This window comes from Pipistrellus kuhlii, unplaced genomic scaffold (assembly GCF_014108245.1).
Source record: "Pipistrellus kuhlii isolate mPipKuh1 unplaced genomic scaffold, mPipKuh1.p scaffold_m20_p_5, whole genome shotgun sequence".
NCBI lineage: Eukaryota > Metazoa > Chordata > Mammalia > Chiroptera > Vespertilionidae > Pipistrellus > Pipistrellus kuhlii.
This window is the reverse complement of record NW_023425551.1, coordinates 37,134,553-37,149,308: the sequence shown is the minus strand read 5'-3', so window position 1 is coordinate 37,149,308 and position 14,756 is coordinate 37,134,553. Positions and strand designations below refer to the sequence as shown.

General features: G+C 38.9%; 1 pseudogene; it reads left to right on the top strand.

Annotated features, from left to right (window-relative positions):
- Positions 1–3,696: 3,696 nt before the first annotated feature.
- Positions 3,697–4,162, top strand: LOC118705495 (annotated as a pseudogene).
- Positions 4,163–14,756: the final 10,594 nt, after the last annotated feature.

The following is a 14,756-nucleotide window of genomic DNA, read 5'->3' as shown; positions in this document are numbered from 1 at the left end:
ACCCAATTAACATACCAGTACCGGGACAAAGTGACTCTTGTCCCCCCAATGAAATGCTCTTAGGATGACCCAACGGCAACCACGTAGTACTCCTGCCCCAAACCTTTAATCTGAATCTAATTATGAGGAACGGGCCAATTTAAACTGAGGGGTATTTTTCAAAAACAGTTGGCTTAGATTCTTCCTAAATGTCAATGTCATGATGAACTGTTTTAGATGAAAAGACATTAAAAACAGTTAAATGATTGATCAATTAAATACAATGTGATCCTTGGTTGGATTCTGAATTGGAAACAAACACATATACACACAAAATCTCCAAAACCTACTTTTTAAATTAAATTAAATTAATTAATTAATTTATTTTTAAATAAATCTTTATTGTTCATATTATTACAAATGTTCCTCATTTTCCCCCCCTCCATTGCTCCCCTCCACCAGGTTCCCACCCCACCCTCTGCCCTTTCCACACCCCCCATTGTCCTCATCCATAGGTGCACAGTTTTTGTTCAGGCTCTTCCCACACCCCACTCCCCTTCTCCCCAAGAATCCTCAGTCCACTCCCCTTCCACACCTCTGATTCTATTATATTCACTAGTTAATATTGTTCATCAGGTTTTTTAATTCCCTTGGCTTTTAGTTTCACTTACTGATAGTAATGTATTTGTTGATCATAATTTTTATCTATATCTTCTTCCTCTTCCTAAAGAACCCCTTTCAGCAATTCATATAATTGTGGTTTGGCAGTGATGAACTCTAGTTTTTTTATTTTTATTTGTGAAGCTCTTTATCTGGCCTTCGATTCTAAGTGATAGCTTTGCTGGGTAGAGTATTTTTGGCTGTAAGTTCTTGCTATTCATCACCTTGAATATTTCTTGCCATTGCCATCTGGCCTGCATGGTTTCTGTTGAGAAATCAGCTGACAATCGTATAGGTTCTTCTTTATAGGTAACTACCTGCTTTTCTCTTGCTGCTTTTAATATTCTCACTTTGTCTTTTACTCTTGGGATTTTAATTATGATGTGTCTTGGTGTGGGTTCTGTTTGGGTTCTGTGTGCTTCCTGGACTTGTAAGTCTATTTCTTTCCCCAGGTGGGGGAAGTTTTCTGTCACTATTTCTTCCAGTATTCTTTCGGTATCTTGCTCTTTCTGTTCTTCTGGGACCCCCATAATTCTGATGTTGGTTCGTTTGAAATTGTCCCAGAGGTTTCTTACACTATCTTCAACTTTCTGGATTCTCTTATCTTCTTGCTTCTGTGGAGGAGTGTCCTCTGGCTCTTTGTGTTCCAAATCTTTGACTTGATTCTTGCGATCTTCCATTCTGTTTTTAGGATTCTGTATAATATTTTTTATTTCAGCCAATATATTCTTTATTTCTAGTTGATCCCTTTTCATATCCTCATAGGTCTCATTTATTTTATCAGCCTTTTCTAGGAAATTCTTGAAAAACTTTATAAGCGTAGTTTTGAACTCTATATCCAGTTGCTTCTTGTCCTCCATTTCTTTTGTTTGTGATCTGTTTCCTTGTCTCAGCATTTTCACAGCTTCTCTGAGTTGGTAGGTGTCCTATATGGTTGAGTGGGTCAGCCTCCCAGTTACCTGAGGTGGAGAGTCTTGGTGTAGCCCTTTTTGGGCTGTGTGTGCAGTCTTGTTAAGCCTGTTTGTTGTTGGTATCACTGGGAAGCGTTGATCTCCAAGCCAATTGGCTATGAGGATCAAAAGTGTCTCAGCTAGGAGGGTTTCTGTATTCCACTTGGATGGGGTTGGAGTCTCAGGGTGGTACAGCCAAGCTTTGGTGAATCCCGAATATTAGTTGCAGGCACGTGCACTTCTTTGGTATAGGCGCAGACAAGCTTTGTATTCCTGTCTGTCCTTCCCTGGGAGAGTCCTATTCACAGCGAATGAGGAAGCTAGCCACTGGCAGGACTTCTGTGCTCCGCTTGGATGGGGCAGAGTCTCGGGTGGTGCAGACAAGCTTTGGTCAGCCCCTCCCTACGAGGGTCTGGTTTCTGAGTCCCACAGTAATGGCCGTTGGCTTCACATACTCCAGAGATCTCTGCCCACTGCCTGACAGTCTGGCCTCTCCCTGTCTGAGGCCGTCTATCAGAGCAATAGGGTGGTTCTGTTTTCCTCCCAAACAAGAAAGCTAGCTGCCAAACATTAGCTGTCCGCCCTCTCTGCATGCTGGGAGTAAGCCCGTAGGGAACTCAGCCTGCCTTCTCCGCACTCCACAAGCAAGCCAGCAGCCAACTCTGTGGCCACCTTTTTGTGCACACAGTTCTCTGCACCTTCACAGTTCCTGAGGTTCAGCGTGCCTTCTCTCTCCTTCCTAGATGGTAGAGCCTCCTCTCAGCCAGCCATCTGGAGCTTCAGGGTGATGTTTCCCCTGTTTTCCAGTTCTAAATTCAAATTTGTTGTGGTAGGCTGCATTCAGGTGTCTACCCTATGCCACCATCTTGGTTTCTCTCCAAAACCCACTTTTAAGGGACATTATTGGGACAATTAGAGAAATCTGAATATGATTATATATAAGATAGTAGTGTTGGGGTAATGTTTAATTATCTAAGTTTCTTAATTGTATTAAGGTTAAAATGGAGAATGTTCTTTTTTAGGAGATGTATACTAAAGTGTATACGTGTGAAGATTTTAGGAGTGAAGTGTTATGCAGTTGACTCTCAAATGGTTTATCAATACCTATAATACCTATACTTTATATCTCTATTAAATATATCAAAATTCATCTATCTCTAATTTAGGGAGAGAGAAAGGAAATCTTAAAATTGACAGATAAGGGCCAGCTGGTGTAGCTCAGTGGTTGAACATCAACCTATGAACTAGGAAGTCATTGGTTTGATTCCCAGTCAGGGCACATGCCCTGGTTGCCCACTCAATCCCTAATAGGGGGCCTTGCAGGAGGCAGCCGATCAATGATCCCCTCTCATCATTGATGTTTCTATTTCTCTCTCCCTCTCCCTTCTTCTCTGAAATCAATAAAAATATGTTAAAAAAATTTGACAGATAAAGCAAATGCTCTAAATTTACAGACTTGACTTTAAGATATGATCAAGGTGAAAAGTATTTCAATAATTGCATTAAATAAAAATTGTTAAGTAATATTTAAACAAAAATTACTTTAAGAATTATATTAAAACCAAGCATAGAGCAATATCAATCTCTCAGGGTTGGTATAGTCTATGGCCAGATAAATAACCAGTCATCATGACCATCTTAATAATACAAAATGCCTTATTTTACATCTTGGAAGCCATCCAAAAAGACTATGAAGCAAAGATAATTTATTATATAGGCAAATCAGTGCTAATTGCTGATTTCAAAATACTTCATTGAGAAGGTAAAAGAGAGTTTTTTTTTTTTTAAGTGGACATTTTTCTTTCCTTCCATACATCTCTACTATTTATATTATCTCTGGGATAGAAGTCCATAGGCAATGTGGTGGAATTAATGCTACAGGATACATTATCCTGGCTCTTCACTTCCCCCTCCTTCCCCCCCCCCCCCCCATTCTTACAAAGTGGAATAGCCACTAATTCACAAATTGTATGCTCTGTTTCTGCTGTTAACAAGAGGTGAGAGTGTCCCAGAGGCAGTTGGCGCAGTGTGGCTAAAGTGTTTAATCTTACCCATTTCAATGCTTCTGGCAAGGAAAAGGTCTTTGTGGTCCTAAAACATTTGGTGTGGGCTTTCTCTTCGGAGGCCGAGGAAGGGAGCGTTTTGAGAGTGCAACCACCGCCACCATGAGCCTTCTCAACAAGCCCAAGAGTGAGATGACCCCGGAGGAGCTGCAGAAGCGGGAGGCAGCCACGCTCTGTGCTGCCTCAGTCAGTCAAGAACAACATCCAGGTGCTCATCAACTGTCACAACAACAAGAAGCTCCTGGGCCGGGTGAAGGCTTTTGACAGGCACTGCAACATGGTGCTGGAGAATGTGAAGGAGATGTGGACCGGGGTCCCCAAGAGTGGTAATGGCAAGAAGTCCAAGCCAGTCAACAAGGACCGCCACATCTCCAAGATGTTCCTGCGCAGGGACTCGGTCATCGTGATCCTGCAGAACCCCCTCATCGCTGGCAAATAGGGGCTTGCTCCTTGATGTCAAACTCATTTCCCTGTCCTGCAAAGACCTGCCCTTTGACGTGAGCACAATAAAATCCCTTAAAACAACAACAACAACAACAAAAAACAACAAAAAATTTGGTGTGTCTAATTTTTTTTCTATGTTAGAAAGCATTTTACTAATTTGAGTTGTGTTATGGACATTTCTGAGAAGTTGTAGCAGTTTTATTGCTCCATACAATCCCTATATCTCATCAGATCACACTACACAATCTCGTTAGGAAAAAGGATGATGAGGAAAGACCAAAAGGGCTAGGCTGAAAGATAGAACCACCAAATAGCTTTACAGAGATGTCAGTTGAGCACACGCATAGAGGCATTAGACAATGGAAGTGGCATGCTAAACAACATGTCTTTTTTCCCCTGGTACACACGGAAAATGCTTGTATTAATTGACAGCAGAAAGAAGGTGAAAGAATACAATGCACAGTAACTCATGTTAAAGCTTACAGGTAAAAGACTGGATTCTTGTGTGAAATAAATGGCTTCCCACTTAATAAACTGGAGTTGTTCCAAGGACATCTTTTTATTTATGGAGCAGGTGCAGATGAAGTTTTGAGAAACTTGTGCAGTGTTTTTAAAAAAAAATAAAACATTTAATTAGCAAGCTTGAAAACAGTGAAGCACTTGAAGTTGGAATAAAACAATTATTTTATATTAAACAGTGCAAATCCAATTTGTGAATACAACTGCATTCACAAAGCTTTAAAAATATTAATAAATTGCTGGGGGCTTTAAAAAAGAAGTTTTAATTTTCTTTTCAAGGTTTTTCCTTGAGACAAGTTCTAAACCAGAAAAGATGTTCAAATGAATGCAAAAAAGTATATTCTTTTCCAAGGTTTGAAAGCTGATTTAAAAGAAACAAGATGAAAAGGAGTTAGAATATTTATAAGCATTAAAAAATAAATAAAATGCAGATACATCTCTACATGTAGATTTTTTTTTGAGGTTCTTTTGAATTGCAGTTGCGATCATGACTCTTTAGTATCTTGTTCTTGGGATTTAAACACAATTAAAAAATAATATAATATTAAAGATACATGTTGTTTCCCAAGGGACTAAAGCATAAGGAGATCTGTGAAAATTATGTAACAAAAAATAACCTTGAGGAAGATACCATTTCAAGTAAAGTTTCGGGGAAATGTTTAAGCATTCTTTACATTAAAATTTCCATAAAACAGTCCTTCCTCATTGTCAAAGGTTAATGTGACAACATGTGCTGTTGGTCATATCAGATCTTGCTCTGGGCCACAGTGTTTGCTAGTTCCTCAGGTATTGGCTCTTGAGGGACTGGTCAGGTTAGGTGCTCTGCAAAACACCCTGGGTCAGCTTTATGATGACAGCCAGGTTTATTTATTTATTTTTAAAAAAATATATTTTATTGATTTTTTACAGAGAGGAAGGGAGAGGGATAGAGAGCTAGAAGCATCAATGATAGAGGAACATCAATCAGCTGCCTCTTGCACATCCCCTACTGGGATGTGCCTGCAACCAAGGTACATGCCCTTGACCAAATTGAACCTGGGACCTCTCAGTCCGCTGGCCGAAGCTCTATCCCCTGAGCTGAACTGGTTCGCCAGCTTTTTTTTTTTACAGTGCCCAGAATTGACAGGCCACCAGAGTTCCTTTCCTTTGCGTCTCCTGTTTAAAAAAAAATAAAAAATGCAGCAGATAAAACTCACTAAACACCTCCCCAGATAGTCTTCCTGCACAGAGAGGGGAGGGGAGTGCTAATGAGATTAAAGAAAAACTTGATTCCTTTCTCCTTCCTGCCAAAGGAGAAGTGATCCTGAAGGTACCAGAAGAAAATGAAAGGTACATAGGATCATGTTTTCCAAGGCACTCATAGAAACAGTGGTCACTTTTACACAATCCTGGGTTTGCCACAAACCTTTTTAATAACCACTCTCACTCTTATATTATCAAATAGGTTAAAAACAGATGGTTGAAGAAGAGATAATGCTCTGGCCTGGCCTGCGTGGCTCAGTGGTTGAGCATCAACTTATGAACCAGGAGGTTACAGTTCCATTCCCAGTCAGGGCACATGCCTGGGTTGAAGGCTCCCGTGTGGGGTGTGCAGGAGGCAGCGGATCATTGATTCTCTCTCATTATTGATATTTCTATCTCTCTCTTCCTCTCTGAAATCAATAAAAAATATTAAAAAAATTCCTGGGTTAAAAAAAAAAAAAGATAACGTGCTGATTCTCCTTTTAAGAAAACTAAGAATCTTAATTCCATATGCCTAATTTTCATGTTTTGAATTGATAATACCTGGACTCTGAGTATATTAATTTGTTTTTTGTTTAGAAAGAGAAAACATAATCATCTAGTAGAAAAAACAAGGCAATGAACAGAAAATAGAGAAAATGAACAGCTTAAAACATAGCACATTAAGCACTTTGTGCTATTAAACTGTGTTAGTTAATGCTTACACTTAAAAAGTGCTCCATTTTCTCAAATGCATGCTGCTATTATTTCTCTAAACGAATTCCTTATTAAGCTGCTCAGTTTCAATTTCCTTATCTCTCTCGTGGGATTTAAGTCTTTTGATCTTTCTGTAGCCTTTAGCCTTCTGATCCCTTACATCTCTTCAACCTGTTTGCTTCATTATTTAGCCTTCTTAATTCTCACCCTCTTCCTGTACTCTCAATCAACCTTTCATCTTTTTAGATGTCCTAGCACATCTCATTTTTCTTGCTAAACTTTTAGATATATTGAATGAAACCACAGAGATGAAGGCTAATTTCAGTTTACCTAAAAAAATCAAAATATTTACCTTTCCTTTTGGTATATCATCATGGGTTATGCAATGCAAATATTGTCTATTCACTGTTTCATGTATTATTGTTAAGTCCTTGCTAGGATATTATTTACCATGTTGAGGAACCATAGAGAATTTTAGATATTATAGCAACTCTTAACCAGAAATTAAGAGAGAGACTTTTTCTTGGACCCTCCATCAGCAGAACTTCATTTACTAAAGTTTGAGAATGTGATGGAGGTCTTTAAGTGATATCTGGCAAAACATTTTATTCTTTTAATTCTTCATTGTTTGAAGTATTACATAAATCTCCTCCCCCCCCCCCCCTCACAATTGACCTCTTCCCAGTCATTCCCAACTCTCAGCACATGTCCTCACCCCCCGAGTGTCTGTCTCCACTGGTTATGCTTATATGCATGCATATAAGTCCTTTGGTTGATCTCTTACCCTCTCCTCTCCCACCTTCCCTCTGAGGTTAGATGCTCTGTTCGATGTTTGTATGTCTCTGGATGGATATTTTGTTCATCAGTTTATGTTGTTTAATATATTCCACAAATGAGTGAAATCAAGTGATATTTATCTTTCTCCAATTGGCTTATTTCCCTTAGCAAATGCTTTCCAGGTCCATCCATGCTGTTGCAAATAGTAAGAGTTCCTTCTTTTTAAAAATTTTTATTGATTTTTTACAGAGGAGAAGGGAGAGGGATAGAGAGTTAGAAACGTTTCAGGCCGATGCTCTATCCACTGAGCCAAACCTGTTAGGGCCCTTTTTATTTTATTTTTATTATTTTTTATTTTTTTATTTTTTATAACAGTGTAGTATACCAGTTTTTTAATCTGCTGATGGGCACTTAGGCTGTTTCCAAATCTTAGCTATTATAAATTGTGCTGCTATGAACATAGAGGTACATAAGTCCTCTCTGATTGGTGTTTCTTATCTGGCTGAAATTAAAAAAAATATTTTTTTATTGATTTTATTTATTTTTAAAAGCTTTATTGTTGCAAGTATTAAATATGTCCCCCTTCCCCCCTTTGACACCTTCCAGCCCATCTGTGTCCCTTGCCCCAGGCCTTCATCACCCTATTATCTGTGTCTTGGGTTATACCTGCTTGTTGTAATTGTATATGCTTTTCATGAGGGAATAAAGCACCTTTCATTTAAACTATAGCTTTAAACAAATAGCACCATATTTGCCTATGTGCAATCAGATTTTCTCATGTCAAAATGTGTACATTTGTTGATTATTCCAGCTCCCTATCCATGTTGTTGTTAACTTCAGATTTCTATTTCATTTCATCCCTTCGAATAACTACTTTTTCTCATTATTTTCTGCTATTGAAGACAATGTTGCACAGAAAAGTTGATTTGTTAATTAATTTAATCGCCTCTTCTCATAATGGCAGGGTAAGATTGGTGGAGAAAGCTTGTTATCAATCCGTACTACTGGTAAGCAGTAATTACAGATAATGACACCTTTGTCTTGGCGTATTCTGAAGACTGTCTTGAAATCCTCCTCGCTGAATTAGCAAATAGACAGTTATGTTGAATTCTCCTCTGGTTTCTTCCCATAACTCATCCCCTACTCTCCCCACAATGAAACAAAATTGCAGCTTGTTAGGTGGAAGCTCATTTGAAGTCTCAATTTTCTTGAGTATTGAGCTCTCATAGGGAAGTGCCAGGTGCTCAGTCGTGGCCACAGCACTTGCCTTTGGCTTAAGGTTCAGATTCAACTGGCATCCTACAAGTCTTTGATTTCCCTTTTGCTTGAAGAGGCAGTGGTTGTCTTGACAGCAGAGCTAAAGCCCTGTCCTTGTACTTTGATGCGTATTGTGGTACAATCTAATCATCAAAGTCATTTGTCAAGAAACAGGGTGTTCACACTTTTCTCTGAAGAGATTGGTCTAAACAACAAATTTTATGGGGATATAAGCCAGAAATGGTAGCCACACCACTTTAGAAATGTGCCTGGAATGCAGAGTCCAGAATAGGTTTTAACCAAGTCCTTATCTTTATATGAGTGGCTCTCAACCAAGGACAGGGGACATTTGGTAATGTCTGGTGATAGTTGTGATTTTCATGACTAGAGAGGAAAGGTGTGGTTGGCATCTAGTAGGTGGAGGTCAGGGGTGCCACTAAACACTCTACAAAGTGTAGGACAGTCCTCCACAATAAAGAATTATCTGGCCCAAAATGTCAGGAGAGCCAAGGTTGAGAAACACTGCTTTACGTGATCATGAAAGGTTTTGTGGCATATGTGGTCCTCTCCTTCCCCTCTTCAACAGTTAATTATTATTGTTATCCTATATAATAAAAGAGTAATATGCAAATTGACCATCACTCCACCACACAAGATGGCTGTCCCCATGTGGTCAAAGATGACTGCCCCATGTGGACACAAGATGGCTGCCACAAGATGGCCAAGAGGGGAGGGCAGTTGGGAGGGACCAGGCCTGCAAGGGAGGGCAGTTGGGGGTGATCAAGCCTGCAGGGGAGGGCAGTTAGGGGTGGCCAGGCCGGCAGAGGAAGGAAGTTGGGGCAATGGGCCTGCAGGCGAGAGCAGTTGGGGGGACCAGTCCTGCCGGGGAGGGCAGTTAGGAGTGACCAGACCAACGGGGGAGGGTAGTTAGGGGCAAACAGGCTGGCAGGGGAGTGGTTAGGGGGTAATTAGTCAGGCAAGCAGGTAAATGGTTGGGAGCCAGCAGTCCTGGATTGTGAGAGGGATCTCTGACTGCCCATTTAGGTCTGATCCTGGTAGGATCAGGCATCCCTTGATTGGTCCCAGATTGGAGAGGGTGCAGGCTAGGCTGAGGGACACCCCCCCACCCCCATGTACGAATTTCATGCACTGGGCCTCTAGTTTAAAATAATTATTAATTAAATTGATTGGGGTGACATTGGTCAACATGAACATACTAGTATAGGTTTCAGGCATGAATTTTTATGTCATAAGATCTGTATATTGCACTATGTGCCTAATGCCCAAAGTCAAATCTTCTCCTGTCACCTTACATTAGGACCTCTTTCTCTCTTCACCCCATTTCCTCTGGCAACCACCACACTGCAGTTTGTGGTCATAAATTTCAGTTTCATATCCCACATATGAGTGAAATCATATAGTTCTTAATTTTTTCTGAACAGTTAATTATTTTTATGGTTTTGGCAATAGTTGATTCAGTAGGAAAATTGGAATTGCAAACCAAGTGAAATTTCTAGACCATGTTATGGGGATTTCTTATGGACAAGGCATAAAGAATAAAACCCCTTTTTAAAATTAAAGTAGAAATTTGTTTATTTTTCTAATGTTAAAGATGTATAATAGAAGCAATATGCTAGACTCTGATATGCTTCCGTGTCATTAGCAGATTCCTTAATAGAACCACATTCTTGCCAAAACCGGTTTGGCTCAGTGGATAGAGCGTCAGCCTACGGACTGAAAGGTCCCGGGTTTGATTCCGGGCAAGGGCATGTACCTTGGTTGCAGGCACATCCCCGGTAGGGGGGCGGTGCAGGAGGCAGCTGATCGATGTTTCTCTCTCATCGATGTTTCTAGCTCTCTATCTCTCTCCCTTCCTCTCTGTAAAAAAATCAATAAAATATATTTTAGAACCACATTCTCTCACCAGCAGGGAGAAATTACATGGTCTATGAATGTTACAATCAGACATTTGGCCAAAGGCTGCTTGTATCTTTCACTTCTTGACATTTGACTTCATTTTGGGAAAACCCTAATGTTGTAGTCTTGTATGATTCCAAGCCCAGTCTAATTCTGAGCAACTTAGAGAGGTTCAGATATAAATTCGTCTCATGACAATAGAGCTTGTTTGAATAGACAGTCTCTAAGGGTGCCTTGGACTAAGGTGGATCCAGAGCTGTGGATTAGGATCTTCTTGGAACTGAAAGTTGCCATCCTATGTAATATATTCTGCTTAATAAAGAAGCTTATTCTTGGCACTTATCAGCCTGGCATGTGAAAATAGGGTGACATACTTAAAAATATTTTTATATCTCCATAGAGCAACCTAAAGAACATTGGTAACTCTATCAAGAAGACATTTCTAACAAGTTGAGCTTCCTTTTTTTGAGAGATGGAGCATTTTCTTTCTCTCTGGACATTTTCTGGCAGAGGTTGTATGATCACATGTAGATATTATTATTTATCGTACTGAGTTGAAAATCACGTTAGATCATTTCCGAAGTTCTTTTTAACCCCAAGGTTCTCTGATTCAATGGTTCTGTGAGTTAATCCTTAAGAATTTACTGTTCTGTAGATTTTTAATCCCCAACTGCCCATTCATCTCTGTAAGTTTTTCCTAATTTGGTTTCATCTATTGCTGTCTCCATAATCCCCCAAATGAAACATCTACTCATATCTACCCTCCCTCTTGCACATACCCTGCTCTTTCAGTTTCCCACTCCTGGAATGTTTTCTGCTCTTCTTTCAAGGCTTAGCTCCTTTCATGAAGCTCTTGTCTATTGTTCTAGCTTAAACTGATTATTTCCTTTTCTTATATCTCCCACATTTGTAATATGCATTATAGAACATGGGGAAACATATAAATGTTTTCATAAAAGTATAAGTACTAGCAGAGGATAAATGAATTTCTACTGTAACTTCTATGGTTTCTATGTTATTGCTTATGAAGGAGTCTCTCACCTCTTCATAATTCATAACGGTGAGACTATTTAGCACTTAATTTTATAAGTCTTTCATAAATTCTTGCCTCTTTAACTAGTCTCTAAGTTTTCTGGAGCCATGCATTTGCTTTGGTTCTCCTTTTGTGCCTTTACATGCTGGGGTCATGGTAAGCAGGTGATAAATAATGGCTAAATTAAATGAAAGACAGCAGAACCAGATGATCTGGTAAGCATGATATGCCAGTGATCCCACAGAATAGGGTTTTCTGTTAGAATGGCTTATGCCACACTGCTTTTGTGATGTTCCTTTCCCTTGTCTGAATAATTTGGGGGAAGGCTACATTTTAGTTCTCTTTTTTCATTGTCTTTTAAGAGTAGAATGGCAACAATAGAGATAGAAGAATTGAAATGGCTTAGAAAAAAAAAAAAAAAGAACAGGACAGCCAATTTTTTCTGAGTCATAACTTCCCCCAACCCCCATTTCTTTCTAAGAAATGGATGGCAATATCAAAATGTTTCCTGCCCCTGTCTTTTGATATTCTCAGAGGTAGAATCACTGATGCCTCAAGACTTTATGCCGAGTCTTAACCAGATGAACCTGTTCTTGCACAGACAAGGAGTGTCAATTGGCCCTGCCATTTTATGCAGCTTATAATCTAGCCACCCTTCCTGGATTTTGGGTTAAGTGACTATTTTGCTGATCATCTTCACCAATTCTAGAGTTAACTTTAGCTAATTTTGCCAGGAACTTGGTGTCTCAGGCACAACTTTTGAACAATAATTTTGTCTTTTGGATGAAGTTTTCTTCTATCCAGTTTTGGTCATCTTCTTCAATGGGTATCATGGTTTACCTTGTAGAACTGTAACTCAGCCCTACCCCTTAGCCTGATGACAGGGACCCTGTTGTTCTTTGCCTTGTCTTGGTGATACTATCTGTCCTTCAGGCCTGGAGACTTCCATGTATCCTGACCTAATTATTTTTGTCCTCTGTACCAGAAGAGCCAATATTAGCTGTCTATTTCTCTTTTCACAGTGTTAACTGAGGTCTAGAGCACCTTCTACCTCTCAGAATTAGATGTGGTGTTTCACTGGCCTGTTCAGTAGCTAAATCGATTTCTCTGGGTGCCTGGACTTGGTGTATAAATTTTGAGTTAGGATTATAGCCCCTGTCTCTGGTAACTCAATCATTTGATCATGGAACCCAACTTGAATTATGCCTCACAAACTGAATGTGGATATTCTGAATGACCTTTGTTATGTACTAAAAGAAGTGTGTGTATGTATGAGGGTGATTGTTTTAGCCTTCATTGTCCAAGATTCCATGGGCTTCCTTCCTTCCTTCCTTCCTTCCTTCCTTCCTTCCTTCCTTCCTTCCTTCCTTCCTTCCTTCCCCTCTCTCTCGCTCTCTCTCTCTCTCTCTCCCTCCCTCCCTCCCTCCCTCCCTCCCTCCCTCCCTCCCTCCCTCCCTTCCTTTTCTTCTTCTTCTTCTTCTTCTTCTTCTTCTTCTTCTTCTTCTTCTTCTTCTTCTTCTTCTTCTTCTTCTTCTTCTTCTTCTTCTTCTTCTTCTTCTTCTTCTACCATGAAGACATTTTTTTCAGGAACATCTCTTAACAGCTCAGGGAATCTAATGATCCTTATTACACCCACTTCATTTTTGGTTATTACTTTAAAGAATAATAATAAGTGTTGGGTAATAGCACTACATGTCATATTAGGTTTTACAGGCAGAGAATAAAAAGGTAGTCATGTATAAATACCATGACAATTAAGAATAAATCACAATAAGCTTGTTGTATGAAAATAACCTCTGTGTTAAACAATATATACATTTGTATTTTAATAATTTATAAACTAGAGAAAATAAGAATCAATTTTACAGCCAAAAAATGCAAAACCTCCCCTCATATTAATGAATAGAGAACTTGTCAGGGAAACTATATTCCAATCTTTTTCCCACTTTTTATTTTTAATGCAAAGAGCACTGATTAGCCCTAGCTGGTTTGGCTCAGTGGATAGAGTATTGGCCTGTGAACTGAAGGGTCTCGAGTTCGATTCCTATCAAGGGCACATGCTTGGGTTATGGACTTGATTCCTAGTAGGTGGCATGCAGGAGGTAGCTGATTGATGATTCTCTCTCATTGATGTTTCTATCTCTCTTACCCTCTCCCTCTCTGAAATCAATAAAAAAATAAAAATAAAAGAGCACTGATTACCTATGTCACATTGTCAAATGCACTTGCCCAAAGCAAGGATTCTGTCTTTCTGATTTCTGTATGCTTGGTACTTAGCAGTCTGCTGGACACCATGTGTTTGTTGTATTGATGATTGTAAATGCTTACATTTTTCATTTTCTTTAATGTTTTTAATAAGATTTCTAATGAGAACTTTTATTTTTAACCCCCTCTTCTTAACAGAGAGATATGTTATCTCTTAATTATGTTTTAAGTTGATATAATGAAAATTGCCATTGTCTGTTGTTGAAAAAGATTTATTTCATTACTTTAAATTACATAGGCAAAACTAATCCATCTATTTTCTGAACTATTATGTATTGCTTTCCAAATATCACATTTAGGCTTAACTGGAAGTCTTAGCTCCTTAGTCTTGCATAAAGCCATGTTCTTGGCCCAAAGACATTACTATATATTGGTACCATTAAATCACAAAACTTTTCTTTGGTTGAGTAACATAAATGGAACTTGCTTAAAAACATATTTTAAGTTCTTAAAATATAACTTTTATGTTTGAATCTAACCGCTGTAGAACCTTCAAAATTAGCTTGATTATGGTGACTATTTCAAATTGTATACAGATATCAAAACATCAAGATGTATACTTTAAAATGTGCAATTTTTATTTGTCAGTTATACCTCAGTAAAACTAGGAAAAAAAAATCTAATTTCAAAGAAGGATCACATAAGCTATACTCACAGTATGTACATAAAAGGTAGGTTGGTAAAAAAGAAAAAAATGTTTTCCCTTCTTGAACTTAATTATGTGCTGCGAACAGATTGAAATTATGCTGAAATGTGTTTGATATATATCAATGCGCATTAGTGGACACTAGAGAGCAAGGTCACTTTTTAAGAGACACATGGTTTTGGGCAGAGTTTCTCAGGGCATAGGAGAATACAGTAATAAGTTTTAGTTTCTTTCCATTATCACAAATTTTGACTCAAGATCATATTCCTTCGACAAACCTAGAAAATTTTTGAAAACATTTTCCGCAT